General features: G+C 36.0%; 1 long non-coding RNA gene across 1 annotated transcript in view; it reads left to right on the top strand.

Annotated features, from left to right (window-relative positions):
* Nucleotides 1–20,223, top strand: part of LOC136782723 (uncharacterized) — a 37,975-nt gene that overhangs the window by 5,556 nt on the left and 12,196 nt on the right. The gene's annotated exons all lie outside the window — the stretch shown is intronic.

Below are 20,223 nucleotides of genomic sequence, written 5' to 3'. Positions count from 1 at the left end.
GGCCCATCCCAAATACGGTTTCAAGCTTGCTCAAGCAATTGTTATAAGGAATCCATAATTTATATATATAGGTAATACGTAAATTATTAGAGAAAAAATTTTTTTATGTCGCTTCGAAGGTTGAATAGCGAGATAAATGAGTATCATTTGAAACTGGGAAACCTGTTCAAAGTGTTTACCCGAGCTCGCAGTTTAACGTTAATTATTTAAAAACGAGTTTAAATCGTACTCTTATGTTATAACGAGTTACGTGCAGCGAAACCTGCGAGCGAATACTACACTCACGTAGAACGTTTGGTACTTGTGTGAAAATGATGATTTGACCCACTGATGATATTTATTAATAATGAAATTTTATATAATGATCACAACTGGAGTCGTAAATTACAATCGATTAATAGCGTATGATAATTTTTCAATTTTATACTACAGTTCCGTAAACAGTCCGATTGGCAGATATCATCGACGTGGCCCACATTACGACTATCGGAAAGTCATAAGGTATCCTTGCCGCAATGTCATTTGAACGAAAGGACGAATTAAATGCAATAAGCGCGGTACTTTTATATTTGCCATTGTCGTTGCCTAAAGAACTATAAAAAAGTACAGTGAATTTTCATCCAGCAAGGCGACGAATTTCCCCTTTCCGTATATTTTTTACTTTTCATCCTCTCCCGCCTCCTCTCTCTTTCACGAATTTAATAAAAATTATATCACTCTAGTTTTATTAAAGAAAGATAAAGAGAGAAATTTATTAAACAAAACATTTAATGAAAACGCCAATTTTTGTTCACTTATATTTATTTGCAATCGCATTTGATACATTTTGAAATGTACGATAATGGGTAGTTTATATGGTAATTAGCTAAGAAGGAGGGAGGTCATAGAGAGAGAGAGAGAGAGAGAGGGTAGAATGTATGGTAGATAGAAACTAAAATAGACCATTGTTAACCATATTGTTTCGAAAGCGTCGGTCTCAAATAATAACGATTTGGTGGGGTTGCACACACTTATGGCTGCGCAAGGAGGGTTTGCAATTACAGCTTCTGGTTGCATAGAGGAGAAGAGGCTTTAGTACTTCGTAAATGGAACCTCCTGGAACGGAGAACATGTTCTTCTCAACGACAGTGCCGGTAACACAATCTATATTGTCGAGTTTCGTGAACAAAGCAAGCTCGCGTAAAATATACGCGAGATTAGCTATATATATTATATAGTCACGTTTTATCCTAGCCAGTAACGTAAACACAGCAACTGTTAGTCCTTTCGCGACGCTACGTTTCTAATATTGATTCGTATGCATCCTCTCTACCAGCTGAGGGATGCGCATATACGGACCTGCACTACTTACTTAACTCAAAGTGATTTCTTCGAGGATTTTTTAAGCGCCACAATGATTGAATTTTAACGATTAATTAGACCCTCGTGATTCAAACTATATTCCAAGTTTCGTTAGCCACTATTAAAGCTTGGCTTTCGTATATATTAATAATAGTTGCAAGATTAATACACGTCTATGTGTCAAACTTTACAAGCGGTACGTGGCTCGAATGATTTGCAATTTATATGGCGGTCGTATAAACGTATTACGTCCTGTTTTGCATGACTTATCTTGTCACTCCAAACGTGAAATATTAGATAAACTTTTCTTTTGCGTATTAAAACTGTTAAATTGATATTTGTTTGAATATAGTACATTCGTGATACGAGATTTCGAGCAAATAGACTTTCGATGTTATTTCAATTCTGATAATGGCACGGATTTATGGAGTAGCGTATAAAATAGAATGCTTTTGGGGCACGTAGAAGTCTTCTGTCAAAACTTTATAATCATTGTTCGTAGAAAAGTGGTATAGGGAAGGATCAATAGGGGCGTCGGATGGGACGATTGTGGCGGATAATCGTGTTAGCTGGCAGGCATGACTTGCTAGATATCTGCACAAGACAGCTACCAGATCCTTAGCTTCCTTAGTTATTCTCTAGAACTCACAGAGCTCCTCGTTTTCCCGATTTCTCCTATCCTCGGGATGTCAAGTCATTTAATTCGCTCCTGTCCTGCTCCTTTGCAATCAGTCACAAACTGCATAGCAAAATAAAAAAAATGTTCTCTTTATGGTAATTTATTTAATCAGAAATTTAGGCAAACAAATGAAAAATATTTCTGGATTTTTAATGGAACAAAGTGGTACAAATATAAATGTTTATTATCCTGTAGATTATATATGTTCATTAATTCTATCACCAATCGTTCGGTTCAGTGATGTGGGTACAGTTGCAGTGATCTGCACTGTGTCTTTAATCCGTTAATTTCGATGCAAATTTCGGGTTGGTCTGATAGAGCAATACGTGACTATACGTACTGTACTCGAGGAAATATTATGGACGCTACCTGTGTATATTACACCGATCCAAATTAGCTTTGATAACTTGACAAAAACACCGCGCTAATTCACCTTTGACTAACATAATTTTTATGTTACACGCGAGTAAATCCAAACTTCTAAAGTTTATTTCGACTATTCGAACTCATTTGTTTTCACTTAGAAAAATACAGGTCTAACGGATGAATTTGTAACAGATTTATTGATAATTCTTCGAGAAGTTTTTATCGCAAGCATTTTTCCTTAAATGCTCGCAATTTCCCCAACTTTCTTTTCTTTCCCGCGAAAAAGAAATTAAGGAGAAGATTGAGTGAGCATTTATGGGCACAGAGAAATGTAGAGTCGGTGCAAATAAAAGTTAAGGAAGTGAGGCGATAGTTTTGGTTTTTGCAAGTGTAAAAGATTAATGCATTTGGCGATGCTATTAATATCGTTAAGTCGTTCTGCGAAAGAACCGGTTCACAGCTTGCTGCTAACTCCGTAATTTATCGGACGGCTTCTTCTTGCTGGCGCAGCTTTTCGTTTCACGCAATCTCGGGTTTTGAGAAGTGGAAGTGGGTGGATGGTCGTTAAAGATCAGAAAGAGATTATCCGGGAATACGCGATTATGAACTCGAAGAAACGGCAATAGTGAAATAAAGGAATAGGTACTTGGAACAGTTGGTTACATTGTATTAAAAATTTGCCGAGGAGAGAAGACTTATGAAGCATTTTCCTTCGTGCAATTTGGTAGAAGAGGCACGAACGGTCTATTGCAAATTTTCACGATAATGGCTCGGATAAAACGAGAAGGCCGGCCGGATTAAGCAACGTAACATCGATGCTCTCCAAAGTTTCACTTCACTGTTCAAGCATGGTCTTCATCCCCTTTTGTATTAAACTCGAGAAGCGGATGTCCATATTGATTTGCGCTTACTGCGTGTGCCCAGGATTGACAAAATGCTGACTTTTCGCCACTGCGAGTATCCGCTTTCAGTTAGAACAATGTGATATGCAGCAAATTCTTCGAATCTCTATCGTACTCCAAAAGAAGGTTAAACACCATATCCGTGCTCGTACTACTACTGTTATTAGCTTTAAAATAATACAGTTGACATATTTCAATTTTTCTGCATCACGCATGAGAAATGGCGATGCAAAAGAGGACGAGGAAAAATAACAGGCTGCCGTAACGTAACGAGCGTCAAATAAACGTTAATTGGACCGTTAAATTTACAAAAAAATAACACGAGCGAAAATTAGCCACTTTCATACGACTTTATTCGAAAGCTTTTGTAAGTCAAACAGTGATAGGTGGATAGGTAAATCTGAAAAGAAGAAATTTTAACGAATAACCTTATTTAAATAGCATCGTGTAACTTTTTAAAAAGATAAATGGCTATTTAGTTGAAGCAAAGCTCTGGCTTGAGATAAAAACTGTAGGGCTCGTTTCTTTTTAAGTATTTAGCATAAGAGTAACATCGGATAAGTTCTAATTAGAAACTGGAGGAGCTTTAATTATTTATACGACGGATTTATTAGGTAGAATATAAACTGTTCGATTGAGCAAATAATTGAGAATTCTCTTAAAATCGTTCCTACGGTAGTTTGATAAACCATTTCGCACGTTTTATCGACTCTCGAAATAGTTTCGCACGAACAGAATTAGTCTCCAGCGAGATCCGCAATTGTCCTCAGCAGTTGGTTCTCCAGTTCTGATGGGTACTTATTACGCGAGAGATAAATGATCGTTGAATCCTTGAACGTTCTTTCAAGAAGATTTTCGACCGTCTTGGAGATTTATGGTCGTATGCCGTACACTTTTGAATACGGCTCAGGCTAATACATTTTCCACAATTCTTCGGTCTGCTGTTGGATCGTCCCTCATAAAGCTGATCGATTGATTAATGATGCAAGGGGAAGAGATTGCACCAAATGCCATATTACGACTAATCGTTTTCAAACTCTGCTTGTGTTTTAGAACGAGAAATCAACTTTAATTCCAAACGTTTCTTTCGCTTTATATCGAGCTGCTCTTATTCATCTCCCTTGATTTATAATTAAATTTAAAATTATACAGTGGTCTTTGTTACATATTAATTAAACATATACGTTCGTTATCTCAGCCGGGATCTCACAAAACGGAATGAAACCATTATTCACATTCTTTTATTTTATCGCCATCGGAACGATACATGCAAGGATAGAAGAATATCGGTTTTCTCGAAAGAAAAAAGAAAAAAAGGAGTAAACGATTTCTCACCGGTGGGAAAATATCGGTATTTCGGTCTCTCTCTACTACTACTACTCCACTGAATTCATCAGTTACCTTTATCAGCAGGACTTGGTGCGATGGTCATGTTTCGTCATGAACAAGCAGCTTTCTTCGAGATTAGCAGAAATGATTGATTCCTGAAACGAAATTCCTAACTGTCATAATTTTAGGCGCCTATGTAAAGAATTGTTTTTGTATCTGCTGCCAAGTAATAAGCTGAAGTAGACGAGAAACATGCCAAGTCAGGCTGGGAACAATGTCATGTAAAATTACGGTGAGCCTACAATGGGGCTGTTAAAGCTAGGTAACAATTACCTAGCTATATATTATATAGAATGCCAGGAATGAACTAATATGAGAACATTTCCATAAAGCACGTAAGATCGAACGAGGCAATCAGAATGGAATTCTGTATTGAGCCATTGATGATTTGCTCCAGTAATTTAGCTTCCCAGATTTGTATTTTATATTAGTTTTCTTCTCTGACTTTACTTTCGACCTAGTTCCACTCTGCGATCAAGTGTAAAATGTTTCATTCCATCATTCCTGAGTCTGGAAAGAAAAAATATTAGCTCCTTTCTTCGCAGAAACCTCTTTTGCTCCATAAATATACCGTATTTCATTTAACTCATCCACGCTGTAATTCCGAGTTTGTTTGCACGAATTTTCGACAGGTTCATTCATGCGACACTAAAGGATGGGTACAATTGCTTTACAAGTTCGGGAACAGAAGTCCGTGCATCAAGCTTAAGACTGTTTACAGCAATTGATTTTGTAAGATTAACAAGAAATAAATAGATGTAATATATATATATATACATATACCTATATATAGAATTTAAATTAAACTGCACGAGATCCGAAAGGGCTTTTTAATTATTCTCTATATTTCGTACAAAGCGCCAATATCCTTTGGGAATCGTGATCGAAATTGATGCAATTTGCAGTTATAGCAATCGTTTCAAGCTTCGCTATTCCCTGGTGCTTCTTTGACATTTTATAATATTTTTAAAATCGAATAATTATGTGTTTATATTAGATTGGAAAACTATACTTGAATAATGCGTCATTTACTATTTTCTTTACAGTGTTAAAAAAAATTCACGAGACACTTCCACAGCGATAAAATCATATGTATACTTGACGCAAGATTCTTAATTTTATTCCTTAACGAAGGATTCGAATAATACCGTGAAGCGTAGTAACGGTGTAATATTTAAGCGACAAACGGCAGAAATACTGCCTTCTAATGAGAGTACAATCAGGGCACGAGTTAGGCGTAACTAAAAATGATGTTAAACTTGAGACTGACTGGAATACGTGAAGCCTGGTTAAGTGTTCATAATATTTCCCTAAATGAGGCACATGAAGCACCAGGGTAACATTAAATGTGAGATACACGGATGCGAAACACGCAATAGAATCTAATTATATAACTACACGCATACTACCATATTTGCCATTTACAAAGCCAAACTTCTGCAATGCGCAGTCCGTTTCCTTCGATTCGTCATTTAAACATGATTTTTAAATTAAGCTATACGCTGGTAAAAAATTATATAGAATATAATATCATTTTTGTCACAAATATATCAGACTAACAATAAAGCAGAGATTGGCAAAATTCATTTTTCAAGCTTGCCCTTAATTTCTGACTTTTGACATGAGTGACTGACCAAGCAATTTCAGAACCGATAGCACAACATTCCTGCTTCCTCCGAAATAAGGAAACTTATTTTTATAGTAATTTTTTGCAAAGAATGTTGGCAATATTGGAGATGATTGTTAAATGATTACACTTCCGTTCTCTCAATCGCAAAGAAACCTTTTCGTCGATACGACACTGCTAGAATATTGGCAGAAGTGTCGTGAACGTAAACCACATAAAAATCGACAGATTTTTCTCGAAACTCAGAAAACAGTGTATATACGTCACCACCGATTTGTCAATATAGCTATTTCATCTTTAACAAGTGTATAGATTATTGATTTTGCTTTACAATTATGTAGGCGTCAAGTGCCCGTGAAATAATATGATAAAAGCATTGTTGTAGCTCTGTGTGCGAGTCGTGGGATTGGAAAATTTTTGTAGAAGCTGATGGCACGAATTTTGTGGGAGCAAAGTTTTATCGGAAACTTAGGAGAAGAGACTAGAAATAGTTTCTCTGCTCTCTCAACGAGTTTTAAGGAAACTAACGCTCCGAATTTCCACGAGTTTTCATTGTGCTGGAGAACGGACGTTCGGCAGTGACGTATCGAAATGAACTCGATCCGAGGGGTTTGTTGAGTCGAACAAAAGCCAGGTCAAATCACTCGTCACTATAGTATAGAGGAGGAGCAAGAGGTATAGGGCATAATCAGTGCTTACTCATTCAGCACAACTGTCAAATGTTAACTCTATCAGTGCCAATCCAAGTACCGGCACACAATCATTCCCACTCAGTTAAATATATAACGTTAACCTCCATTACTCTTTCCTGATTAAAACTAACAAATCTTTCTCCGTCAATCCAAACATACTTCGTACTTCTCCGTTTCAGCCTAATCTTCCATTTTGCAAAGCAGACCGAGACCATTCAAATTCGCAACTTTGGCACAGTCTGCTCGCTTCACCGCCATTACGGGTTATTGGTTTTCGATTCTTCCATTTCGCGAATATAATCCCGCATTATTCTTTGCCAAAATAGCAGCGCATGATTTTTCTACAACAGCTCCGTTTTACTGCGAAAGCAAAACAATTCAATGCGAAATAGAAACTTCAATTCAGTATGGGTACATTTTATCGCTTCTACTTACCATGTAGTATATTATCTTTTAGTGAATCATCGTGGCGAGCACAAGTCATTAATTATATATAATTATGCATAGTTCGATTAAAAGTTATAAGTATATGGACAATCAGATATATATTTATGAGGGTGAGAGAGATGTGAGCCAGTTTTATTCATCGATAATAAGCAGGAAAGTCGGTGCTTGCTGCAGTCGACGAGACGAGAAGCCAAACAAAACGTATAAAATCAAATGAAGGGAGCAGCTCCGAAGTATTCTGTAGGAAAAGACCAACAGAACTATAGTCTGTAGAACAGGGATCTGTGTTTACTCTAATCAAACTGTACAAACTAGCGGAAATTGGTCGAAAGCCTTCTTAAAACACACCGGGGCTAGATTAGATAATGGCAATCTAACATATTTGTTGGATTTATACCCAAAGTGTACATTTTCACAAATCTTGGAAAGATTTTCAAAAAACATTATCTTTCTCCTTTTACTCTTCTTTCTCTTCAATAATTTATAATCCTTCAACTTCTGATAATTAAACGATAAAAAAGTATTCTATACCAAATATAACAAAAAAATCCCAATTCTGTTTTGATGCTCCAAAATGTTATGTAAAATTCTTGTGGTAGAAAGATCGTGTAAGAATATAAGTTTGACCCGTTTATCTCGTTCTCCCTACTATGCTAATCTTTCCACGTGTTTTCGTAATTCATATATGCTACAAAATACATATATCTATACCGGAGAAAGGGGAAGTCAAGGCGTTGGAAAGAATTTAAATTATTTGCTTTCCGTCGGGTTTCAGAAAATTCCCTCTTTCCCTCATCTTTTCCAAAACCGAGATTATCGGGTGAACGCAATAATGGTACGATTTATCAGAAATGCACACTTACGCCACACACTTTATCGAGAAAGAAATGTTGATTTCCGTTTCAGCAAAGGTTTCGATTAAAGGGTTTCTGGTAAATATCATAGCACACACAAAGAGTCAATACGTATAAGTAAATGGGCTTTATATCGACTCGATTCGTTGCATTTTTCTCGCAGCGCAACTGTCGCAGAGGGGAACAGTGAGAGATTTTTGGTGCATACCTAGAAACCTGAAGCATGGCATTGCAAACCGACGATATTCGAAGGAACAAACTGTAAATAAATGGTACATTTTGCTCATCAGCTTAGAGCCAGACACCACGGAGTCCTCCCTTTTCCGAGTATATCTGTGGTAAGAAATGAAAAATTGGGGGTAAAGAAACGGAAGTAGAAGAATACGACGATGACGACTGAAGCGGCAGCAACGCAGAGTCGCAACTAACAAGGGACGAACGAAAGCAGAAAGCAGCTTCGCAGTTGCTAGGCGACCTGTTGCCAAGGCCACCTCTACTGTAGTCTACAGGAGCGCACCATCAGTGCTTACTATGCCACGACCCCGTAATACCGGAGCAAGGCAACCATCGCATCGGTATATAGCATCAGATAACAACGGGAATTCCCAAAGTCCAGAGGAGTCCAGCTCCAGTCTAGCCACCACCATCTCCTGCCAAGCACTCGATTTAGAATAATTTAACTGGCATTCATTGTCACTCTGCTCCGAAACTCGGTAACTCGATATAAAATACCTGCTCTATTATACTGTTTCATATAGAAAGGAGCCAATCGAGTTACGTGTGTAAATTAATCTCGGTAGAATTGGCTACTGCGGAAATTTCGATACGGCATTGTTCATCGCGTTATATACGATTTTATTACACACGGTGCGCTGCTGAAAATACTGAAAGATTAGGGGTTCGAGGGGAAAGCTTGCGCCCTTTCGAATTTCATTCCGAGAGCAGTCGTTCAATTTTCCGTTTGCCCTCGATTTGTCTTTTATCTCTACTATGGTAGATATATTTAACCGAAACTATAGTTTTTGCTCCGGTTCAAACTCGAGCAATTTCGTCTACTGTGAAAATTACGTTTTTTTTAATTTGCAAAAGATAAATGAACACGGTGGTGGATTGTCCTTTTGCAACAACGCGGAACACAACAGCAAAAAGGGGTTCTTTGAAACAAATTGATAATGTCAATTTTATATAAAGAGCGATTTTCTGTTGTAAGTGTTTTAGGTAAGGTCATAGAGAAGAGTGAGTAACAAAGGGGACTTCTATCGGACTTTGGTCGTATCTGCCGAATTCAGCCGAGCGTAAAGGAATAGCTGGTAAAAAGATACTCCGTATATCTCTGATACGTGCTTCGGCTAGAATGAGAAAAAGTCGAAACACGTGCTCCAAGCAGCAATCTCCTAGTAAACTCGCTTTTTTCTATTTAAACAATGGCAACAACTACGTTTTTAGTACTCGGACAAAATTAAGATTAATGAATAATCTGTGTTTCTTGTTCCAGCGGTTGAAACCTTAATCATACAAGCTTTAAAATATAATTCGAAAGATCATCTCGAGGCTCTCATAGAAATCACGAAGTAATACTACATAGAGAAACAAGTGAAAACAATTTCCTTTTAGCTAAATTCTAAATTTAAAAAATACAATACTTTTATGAAATAATTTGCATTAAAGTTTAGTTTTACAAGATTTCCTCTGGGAGAAATAAAAGTTTTTAAAGGTAAACTTTATAGAGAAATTCTCTTACTTGATTGAATTATTATCGATTAAAAAATACATTTTTAATCCTGTGTATGGATGTAATAATGAGAGAGCTGGGTGTGTTGTTAAATTATACAGATGGTGTCTGGTCGGAAACGATCGGTTAACGTATTAGCGTCCTAATTGAAGGTTCATTTAGTCTCTACAGGAGCGTCCCACTCTATCGAATTCGCAACTAAATATCTGATAAGAGAGTGGAACATTACATTCCAATTTCCTGTTAAATTCCCTTTTGTTACTAACTGGAAATTTCCTAATTACGATCTGCAAAATAAAAGGCAAGGTTACGTAAGTTGCCCAGCTATATATTTTGCATATACTGCATGAAAAACAATGCACAAAGTATAAAGAAGTTAAGTCTACTTGTAAAACAAAAGGGATGCGGAGAGATACGAGTGTATTCTGGATTATGTTGCATTAAACAGCATTTCCTAAAAGGGAATTTCAGAAAACAAGCATGCTTGGGTAAATTCGTAAGAAAAGAAAATTATCCACGCATAAGATGTAAGTAAAAGGTTGAGGAAAATGTCTGGATAAGACAGGCAGGTGTAATGCACTCCACTCGAAGCCTACCTTTTATTCCCATTGAAACTGAAATAAGTGCAAGACGCTCGACTTTCCACTTGCGCATTCACGTATATTGTGCTATAAAATGTACCTCGCGCACGCGCTACTCTTCCGCCTTCTTTCCAACTTGACGCGTTACGTGGCTAAAAGATAAGATGACTCGAAAGAACGGCGCCACTTTTCTCACCGAAGATAGCAGTACTCTCCGCCGAGTTTTCTCTGAGAATAGCAAATCGATATTATTATGGCTGACCAAACTGACTGAACGATTGCCCCTAGACTTTGCTTTTCGTCCATATCACTCATTCAACGTAAAACACTCTTATACGATGCTTCTACCTCCACAGTCTCCACTTTTTCATGCAACTTTGTTTACAATCCTCTCTCACAAAAAAAAAACTAATTTTCTTTCCCAAAGACCACGAGCCTTTGAGAGATGCCGCTTGTTTCAATGTTTCAAAATCAACCCGAATTGCTAAATTGATTGCTTTGCTCAATACTAGACGTAGCTCACATACTCGGAGATTACCGTTGATCCGGGATTATTTCGTGTATCAGCTCGAAAGCTGAGAAAGTTCCAAGGCCTCCGAGTAACTTTAAAAAAGAATCCTTCTTAACTACTATTCTTCATTAGTACTGATTTTCTACTCCATAGCTTGATTCGTGAATTATTAGTCAACTTAATTTATCAATATTCAATGAAAATTAATTTGAAGAGCGAATCGCAATCGTCGTTTGCAATAAAATATTTTTCTGCATGAATAATTTAATGTAAAGAGTGAATATCTGCAAATGACGACATATCTGTTGGCACAGATACACATCTGATAAAAGGAATAAAATTCTACACTAATAGGTCTCATAGATTTATAACGAGGAAACGTGTGGTAACGTAGTTGCACATCTGTTGGCAAACGTAAGCATTTACTTTGTTTCAACGAGGAAGCTCTGCCCTTAGGAAAAAAAAGTTACATGTTTCTTTTCTGTTATTTTCCTCTCTGCTCTTTTCGATATAGTCGATATCACGGGCTATTCATCCATGGCACGTTTCTGCGGCTTGTCCCAGTTTTCAACCCTCAAGACGCTGCGATATAATCCAGTGTCTCTTGAGAATTCGCGGGACGTATGGATAAGTAGATGTACAAACTTGACATTTACATAGTCGAGCGTACCAAGCCTTCCAAGAAACCAATAAATAATCCATAAGAAATTAGTATTCCCTGTAAGAGTAAACAAGAGATTTATCACGATTTCCAATGAATGTAAATTTACACTTCGGTTTAACATATTTTTTTCACTCTTTCTTTAGAAAAGCCCTATATACTTTATTGCAGAAAAAACAAATAAATTAGTATCTTTTTTTTCTAAAAGTTTAAATATATTTGCAAAAGTATACACGCGAACTTCTTACGCGAGCCGAGCTCGTTGATACTATAAAATACCAACTACCCTGAATGCAATTTCACGTGCAATGAAACTAGAAATTCTATTACCTCCGAAAGAACAAGCGCTCATCCTGAAATTAAAAAGCACGCATTACCGGAGATTTCAAGAAATATTTAATCGATAAATAAACGCGATCGCTCAGAGCTCCGCGTATAAACGTAGGAAGAATTTTGAGGCTGCAGGTTATTAGTGGAGCAAATGCGTATTAGGCCGGCATAAAAATTAGTTTCAGTGGTAGATATGGCTGGAAGATGGGGATGGTTAAAGTTTGCGGCAAGATGGAATTGGAAATACTGTTGAGACCGGGGGAAAATACGAGAAGAGGTTTTCAAGCCAGCGTGATAGGGGGAAAGAAAGGAAAGGAAAGGATGGAAGGAGGAGGAGAGGAGTGGGGAGTCGAAGGGGGTTGGGAGGGGGTGAGGGTGCCTCCCCCGGATAGGAGGCGGATGAGAGTCGAAGGGCTAGAAAGGACCTCGCGAGGGCGTCCGGTCGTGACGAAGAGATCCACGCTATTTCCACAAGCACACTCGCATTTACGCCGACGTTCACATTCACATTCGCATTGATATTCGTGGTTGTGGATGGAGGTTGGTAGTGCGCAAGGGCGTTGGCGCTGACGACGGACGGTACTGGAAGTGTCAGGATGGGGGTTATGGGGGCTGTAGGGGGTTGTGGGGGCTTTGGGGCTTCGCTATGGGTTTGGCGGGGCAGGGTTAGCGTAGCGGGGGAGAATCCGTGCAAGTGGCAGGGGTGGGAACGGGAAGACCAGAGGCGTCCGCTTTCTCTCCCAGTCGCTCAGTCCGCGCCCCGACACGCTGTCGCGCTCCTTTTTACTCTCGCTCCGAGAGATCCTTTAAAATCTCTACTCGCTACGCGATTCACCTACAAACCCCCAATCTCTTGATTCTCTCTCATTATTTTACCCTCTTCTTCCTTTTCTTCTTCCTTTTCTTCTCCTTCTTCTTCCTCTTCCTCCTCCTTCTCATCCTCATCCCCATCCTCTTCTCTTTATACTGCTTCTTCCTTCCCTTTTTCTTTCTCTTCTTCTTTCTATCCTTTCATTTGATTTAGCATTTTCCTACATGCGGACTACCCGGCTGCACGTTTCTCGCCAACGTTAATGTAAGTGCCGCGCGTGTCTCTCTACTACGCGATCATCCTCCTTTCAACTTTCCCTCGGAGTTTGACAATTCTCTCTGGTGAGTAATTCGTTCCTCGTGAGTGGACAATCTTGCGTTTAAGATCCTGCTAACGGTATGATGTATTCGACCTGATATTCAAGTTAATGGATATAGCTTTGCTGCAAATTTTACCTCGTTGGTGTGATCTTTATATTCGATTCTGTTTGAACCTTAAAACGTCATATTGTTGCAATAATATTTTGGAATGAGCTCTCATTTCAATTATTATAGATTATTTCTTCATATTATTGTTATGAAAAGTGATAAAGTTGGTGAATTATTGAAATATTTTACAATTCTTTTGCATTTCTCAATTCTCTTCTGAAAATAAAGTTTTTTCGCTTAGTCGAGTGTCGACGCATTCGTAGGGTATACTACTTGTTTACTAATTCTCCTACCTCAGACGATAATACACGAATGGTTATAGAGTTAAGCGCTCGAAATCTTTTATATAAATTTTGAAAAACTTGTTTAGAGATGCAAGCTTTCATGCAATTTTAAAAAGATTTAAATGTAAGATATTGCAGACTATCTCCTTATTGAAAGAGACTTCACAGTTTTCATGATGTGGACCAATAGTACAAAGGTGTTCTGCTTTTCCGAAATTTCTCGTTTTCGATTTCCCTTGCGACTCCGGTATGAGGACAGCGAGAAAAATTGCTTTGGCAAAAAAAGCGTTTTTCTTCTGATTCTCTCATAAAAATTACAAAGTATCATGACTTTTAAATAAGCTGCATAGTATAACCTCTCGTCGCTTGTCAGTGTTTTTAACCCGATACATGCGCGCGCCTGAAGCATTAAAATAGTTTCCATCCGCGGAAAAAGAAAGGCGAAAATTTGTTACAAAAAACTCTTAAGTGTACATGAAATCTCATAATTATAGCACGGTATATTATACTGCACTCTATAGCATTGATTGAGTGGATAATAAATTAATTGCGGTGGTATGAATCAGCTGTAGTGTATAATTATAACGATATTTATGGAATTAATCAGAATGGTAATCGTGGAGGCTATATGATGATTAATGTTTGATATGCGATAAGGATAAATGGCTTATAATTTATGGGAAGTTTCAAGTGGAGGTGGAAGCTAGACTATCGTAATACAGTATGATGACAATAGGCAATGAAAACAGAACGTATGTATGTCGGTAGAGACCATCCTTCCTAATTTCTACGGTTTCTTCCATTCATCTTTCTCCGTCCGAACAGATTTTCGTGGGTCCTGGTTATCTTCGTAATTAGGCTAGCTACTCGCATTCTCCGTGCCTCATTCAGCTAATGGAAGGGATTACGCCTATCCTTTGTCCGCATAGAAATCCTTGCTAGATCCTTATACCATCGTCCTTCATTTTCTTCTATATATACGATACGTGTCGAATCTTGCGTGACCTTAAAAGTTTCACCCTGGAAATGCTACATGCTTTATGAAGTCCCGAACAATCTTTATTATTCCTCCCTCTCTTTTTCTCTCTACCCACCCCCCCCCCCCCTTTCTCTCTCTGTAATCTTTTCTAGCTAATTGATAACCCGAAGCATTCAACATCACTTGAAAAAAGTACGCCAAGGATTATTCGTATGCAGATCCATTAAACCATACACTATAGTAAAGAATTTTTAAATGTAAAATTTTTCAAAGTCTAATTAATAGCACTAATTACTCACTTATCAACAACTATGCTTCGCGTGTGGTAATCTTTCTGTACACTTGAGTCGAACAATGGTGTCTTACTTCTCTCAGATAATGTAATATTAAGTGGTGCGGTGGAAATTGTAAGCGAGAAACTGACAGATCGTTGATCAGTGTAAGGAGTGAGGAAAATTTGATTAACGTTTGTCATAATGCGCATACGACGCTCAGTTTTGGCGAAAATAACAATAAGTGCTAATTCATCAGACAGCTAATTCATCAGTGCACGCTGATCGATTGTACTTGAACTCCGATGTATTTGCAAATATTAGAATCAACTAATTTTCTAGAGTGCAATTATTATAAAACGTATATTTTGAATACTTTTGTCATTTTTTTTATTAATAGAATAATTAGAGAGTATAGAAATAATAGACGATATTATATAAATATCAGAAAATAGTTGTATACTCCGTGTGTTTTAAAATGTAGGCATATAACATTATATATGAATGTAAATATAAATTGAAAGGTATATGAAAAATATGTCAGTTTTATCTTTTGCAATGGAGTTACAAATTGATCAAAAGCTTTCAATGTTATTCGTCGATCGAAATTCCTCTTCGTATTTGAGCATTGTAACGCGTAATATAGGCTACGCCCTCACGAGTGTATAATATTTTACAAAAATCACGCCCGAGAGAATGATGTAATTTAAGGAATAAATCATTTGACCAGTGCTATGCTAATGTGCTGCAAAAAGTATGCCACAATTGCAATTAATTTCCAGTATTCCTTTCTGCTTTTTCGATATTAACGCAATAATGCATCCTATTTGGCAATTTAACTATCGTTCATCATAATTGAAAAATAACACGATTTGCTGAACGGCAGAAAATAGATTTAGATGAAATAAAAACCAAATCTTGTGGTACTCATTACTATTAATGGCAGAGGTTCTTAATCAAAAAGACATTTAATAACCGATATCCTCTTTAATGAGATTCAATCCATAAGAAATGTTAATTAAATTTGGGATTTATGTCATAGAGGAGACGTAGAGTCTAATCTGAAAAGATTAATCAAGATTTTTTAATTAATACTTTTCAAGAATGTCTGGTTAGAATTAATTCTACCACTTTTAAAACACTGTAACGTAATTTAAGCCAATCTTGTGTTCAATACTGCTTTTCGAGGACCATCGAAGTTTTCAGATGCTTAAAGCTTCCCGATAGGACTCCAGGCATATTAATTACTTCCCCTTTGCTGTAGACGTACCTTCAACGAGTTAATCTAATATTTAAGCTCGTTAAGCTTCGTGATGAGAATATGCAACAAGAACAGAATATGAAAATTGGTAACGCGAAAGTAGTCGACAGAAATAAATTATGCTAATATACACGAAGCAAAGTGTTCCTACTGCAGCCAAACAAATTGTAAATTAGAAGACATTTTGCATCAACCGCTCAACTTGACTCTTTAATGAATCTCGCATAAGGGATCAGACATTCAAGATGTAAGATCTTTGCTTAATTTCATATTAAAGCGTGTTATGAAGTATCAGCTTTTATAAAATTGTAGCATAAAACAAATTTAATTGTACGATTATTTTTAATCGTAGGTATATACACGCGGCTACTTTTTAAGTACTTTAAGTAGTAGTTACGGTATTTTATACTTCAACCATCATTGAACGAACCCCTATTAGCATGAAAAGATCGTCGCTTTCCGATTTCACGGATTTCTATTTGTTAGAGAAAATCCATTTGCTAATTGGAAACTCTTTAATGATTTTCTAAATCAAATAGAGGCTTGCGGTCTTGGCTTAAAATTATACTTTTCTAAATAAAAACTAACATAAATTTTCCTGTATGATATATAGTACATACTATTTTGCACAAACACATTATCATTGATAATATTTTATTATTCTAAAATTATAATGCTCGTTATTCTACTAAAATTGTAATACCCATTATACTACTAAAATTATAATATACACCTAATAATAGAATTACAGTAATATATTCATTCATATAAATATATCACATCGATGGTTCATTTTCGGAGAGTCAATAGTAACCACAAAACTAATCAGTATATTAAACACGGGCGTTAAAAATTTACCAATAGAAATGGATAAAATTAATGATTCAAATAAAACAATTAGTTAATGCACTTCTAAAATTAAAATCAGCATTCTCAAAAATTATTTTTAACCATAGGCTAGCTCCTTTAGAATTTCTAAGAATATCTATCATTATATTCACTTTATTTAAAACTTGTTATATTGATTTAATAAATCATAAGTATATATATATATATATATTGTCTAAATTTATTTTAAAGGTATAGATACTTAAATAAGTTAAAATTATACTGTATCATAACTTATAGCATAAAATTCTACAGTAACATATTTTCGTAAAAAAGATTAAAAGTAGAATAGAGTGACTATTGTTGAAATTACAAAGGGAAAAAATCGATCTACCATGTCGAGATAGAACTGGATCATCGCACAGGACCTCTATTTCCATTTATTGGTAGCTCCCACAAAATTTTAATAGAATAGGCACGTGACGGACCCACGCATCAACGCTTCAAGTCTCTGAGAAATAGTTCATATAATGAAAAGGGAAATATTCTGATCATAGAAACGAGTAAATTATAATAAAGAATATATAATATCTTTTAATTTCTACCTTTTACTTCATTGTAGTTTTATTTACATTTCACAGAATCTATAGACATCTCAGTGTCACGAGTCAATGAAAAATACTAAAATATTGATTGTTCGTACAAGTTTTTATGTCGAATTGTTCGCTAGTTTAACAATTTTTGACATTCGCTAAACGCAGATTGCTTTTAAAAGTAAATCCTTTCATTATAATATAATTAGTGAATAATTTCATGGCATATCTTTTAAATAGAAAATTGAAAAAGAATGTGATCGCATTAGAGACGCACTCTAAATAAAGATCCCGAAACTATTTTAAATGCTTTACGCCGCTATCTTTTAATTTGATCGTATGAGTATGACCTAGATAGTTTGAAGAAACCACGCAAATTCAACTGCAGATTCTAATTTCGCTGTATGAAATGGATTTGTGTTTTTTTGTCTTTAACAAAATTGGAGCAGGCTGAATAGTATTACTTGACCAACAATTTTTCTTAAACAATATATATTTTTATATTGAAAAAATACCAAATAACACAAGACCTATTTAATAACTTAATTATATTGCACAATTATTTAAATTTAATTTATGAGATAGTAGAACATTGATATTGTTTAATAACTTTATTATCAATGCATCATTGTATAAATTTTAAATTCTGATCTTCCGTATAAATTTAGAAATGGAAAGAAGTATGTAAATTCGAAAAGCCTTGGCTACATTAACATTTTGCTAAAATACATTTTTACTAAAATAACGAACCATTTAATTCATATTGAGCATTTTCTAGAAATAGGTCAATCGGTGAATGTATTATTAAAACATTACATCTAAAAAAACATTGCTCTTTTTCAGTCTTAGTGCGAGTTTACGTTGAATAAGGTGTAATCTTCATTGGACTTTTAAAATAGTTTTTCGATTTAAGCTTGGTATTAAACTAATAAAATACGAAATGAGAGAAATAAGAAAAGTATAAGGATTCTGCGAAGAAAGACTGAAAAAAGTGATTCGAAAATGATGCTGCTAAAAGCTATACCAGAGATGCATTTTTTCACAAAATTGTCGCTCTTCATGTCAATTTAAACATCTTCATGTTTTGTCCGTTGATCATCAATTGCCAACGGGCTACTCGACTTTTTAGAAGTCCATTTAAAAACGCATATTGAGTAAAAGAAACATGTATATCATCGCTTCGAACGAACAAAAATTGCGATGAAATTCAATCCGATTTATACCATAGATTATTGGTTCCAGAACTTTTTGCATGCTTTTTGTTCGAGGGAAGACCGAAAATAGCCAACTGATCCATGAATCGAGATGGAATTTTTGTTCTATCAAGCATCGCAATTAAGCTTTCTACAGCTGAACCGGTTCATTAATCCTTTTTCAATGACTCGTTGTCTGAATAAGCAAAACAAGTTTCACTCGTTCCGTTTGTCAGATTAAATTATGCATATATTTTACAATATACTTACTCATGCATACATACATATATATATATATATATATATATAACATAAACCCTGAAGCGCTTTTCATTAGTGGACTCCGTCTGACCACTCGTTAAACTACTTCTACACTCTGACACACATTCATTACATTAACGCTGTTAAAATGAATCCTCTATTTCTTTGCTATGCGCTAATCTCTTTCCTGCATGTAATTTGTACGAACTAAATATAACGTTTAAATCGAATATTAAAATATAATAGGTAAAAATTGACACTTATATTAAAATGAAAATCATATTTTAACATCAATGGTTCGATTGAAAAATAATATAGATCTAAAATAATAAAAAAATTGTGTCAAACAAAACACTTAAATTACTTAAATTGTTGCAATGTAAAAGAAATAAAATTGTACCTATATATATGGTTGGAGCTGAAATGCATCTCAGTATGATATTTTTGTTCTAATTATTGCTTTAAACGAACAAAAATTCTTACTTCTTGCAATCTTTCAAAGCACACATTGATTTAGCGACGGTGATGGAAGTGAATAGCGTATATCCTGTCGCTTACCAAAGAGAACAAAAAATTGGCGTCAAGTCGTGAAGTAACGAGAGACTTTGAGATGTTGGATTTAGTAAAATCGACGCTGATGGCGTGTGTGTGTCTCTCTCTCTCTCTCTCTCTTTCTCTCTCGCGTACAGCTTCTCCTTTGAATATTCCGTCGGTTAAATATTCCAGTCTTTATCACGTTGCATAATGCAGCAGCTATTGGCCTCCTTACTCGGCCTGCTTTATCCCTATTTCAATTAATACCCATTGATTCTGGCCCAGCTCACTGTGCGCCATTACGCTGTTTTGTCATTTACATGAAAATTCAGCAACCACTGCCAGTATCACCCATGCACCTATCTATTATCTTTCTACCCATCCGCCTACACGTAAACTCGGTATTTCATTCGCAACTGCCGGTCAATCTCATCCTATCACGCTAAAAGACACCGTGTCACCTGCTAATCACTCAATTGTCATGTACTAATTTAACTATATGAATTTAATTAATATAGGATAACTGCTGATCGATGCAGCGGCTATTCAATAATTAATAGAATAAGCTAAAAATTCGTATCTCATATTTTGCCAATATTCGATAAAGACTCTGCATTATGCTCAATAAATTTCATTCGCCGTTGATGAATCTTGTGTAGAGTTAAGA

The sequence above is a fragment of the Prorops nasuta genome, unplaced genomic scaffold (genome assembly GCF_024137725.1).
Source record: "Prorops nasuta isolate Cenicafe-Biocafe unplaced genomic scaffold, Cenicafe_Pnas_1.2 PNAS00030, whole genome shotgun sequence".
In the NCBI taxonomy this organism is placed as follows: domain Eukaryota; kingdom Metazoa; phylum Arthropoda; class Insecta; order Hymenoptera; family Bethylidae; genus Prorops; species Prorops nasuta.
Note: the sequence above shows the minus strand (reverse complement) of the source record. Positions and strands in the feature narration are given on the sequence as shown.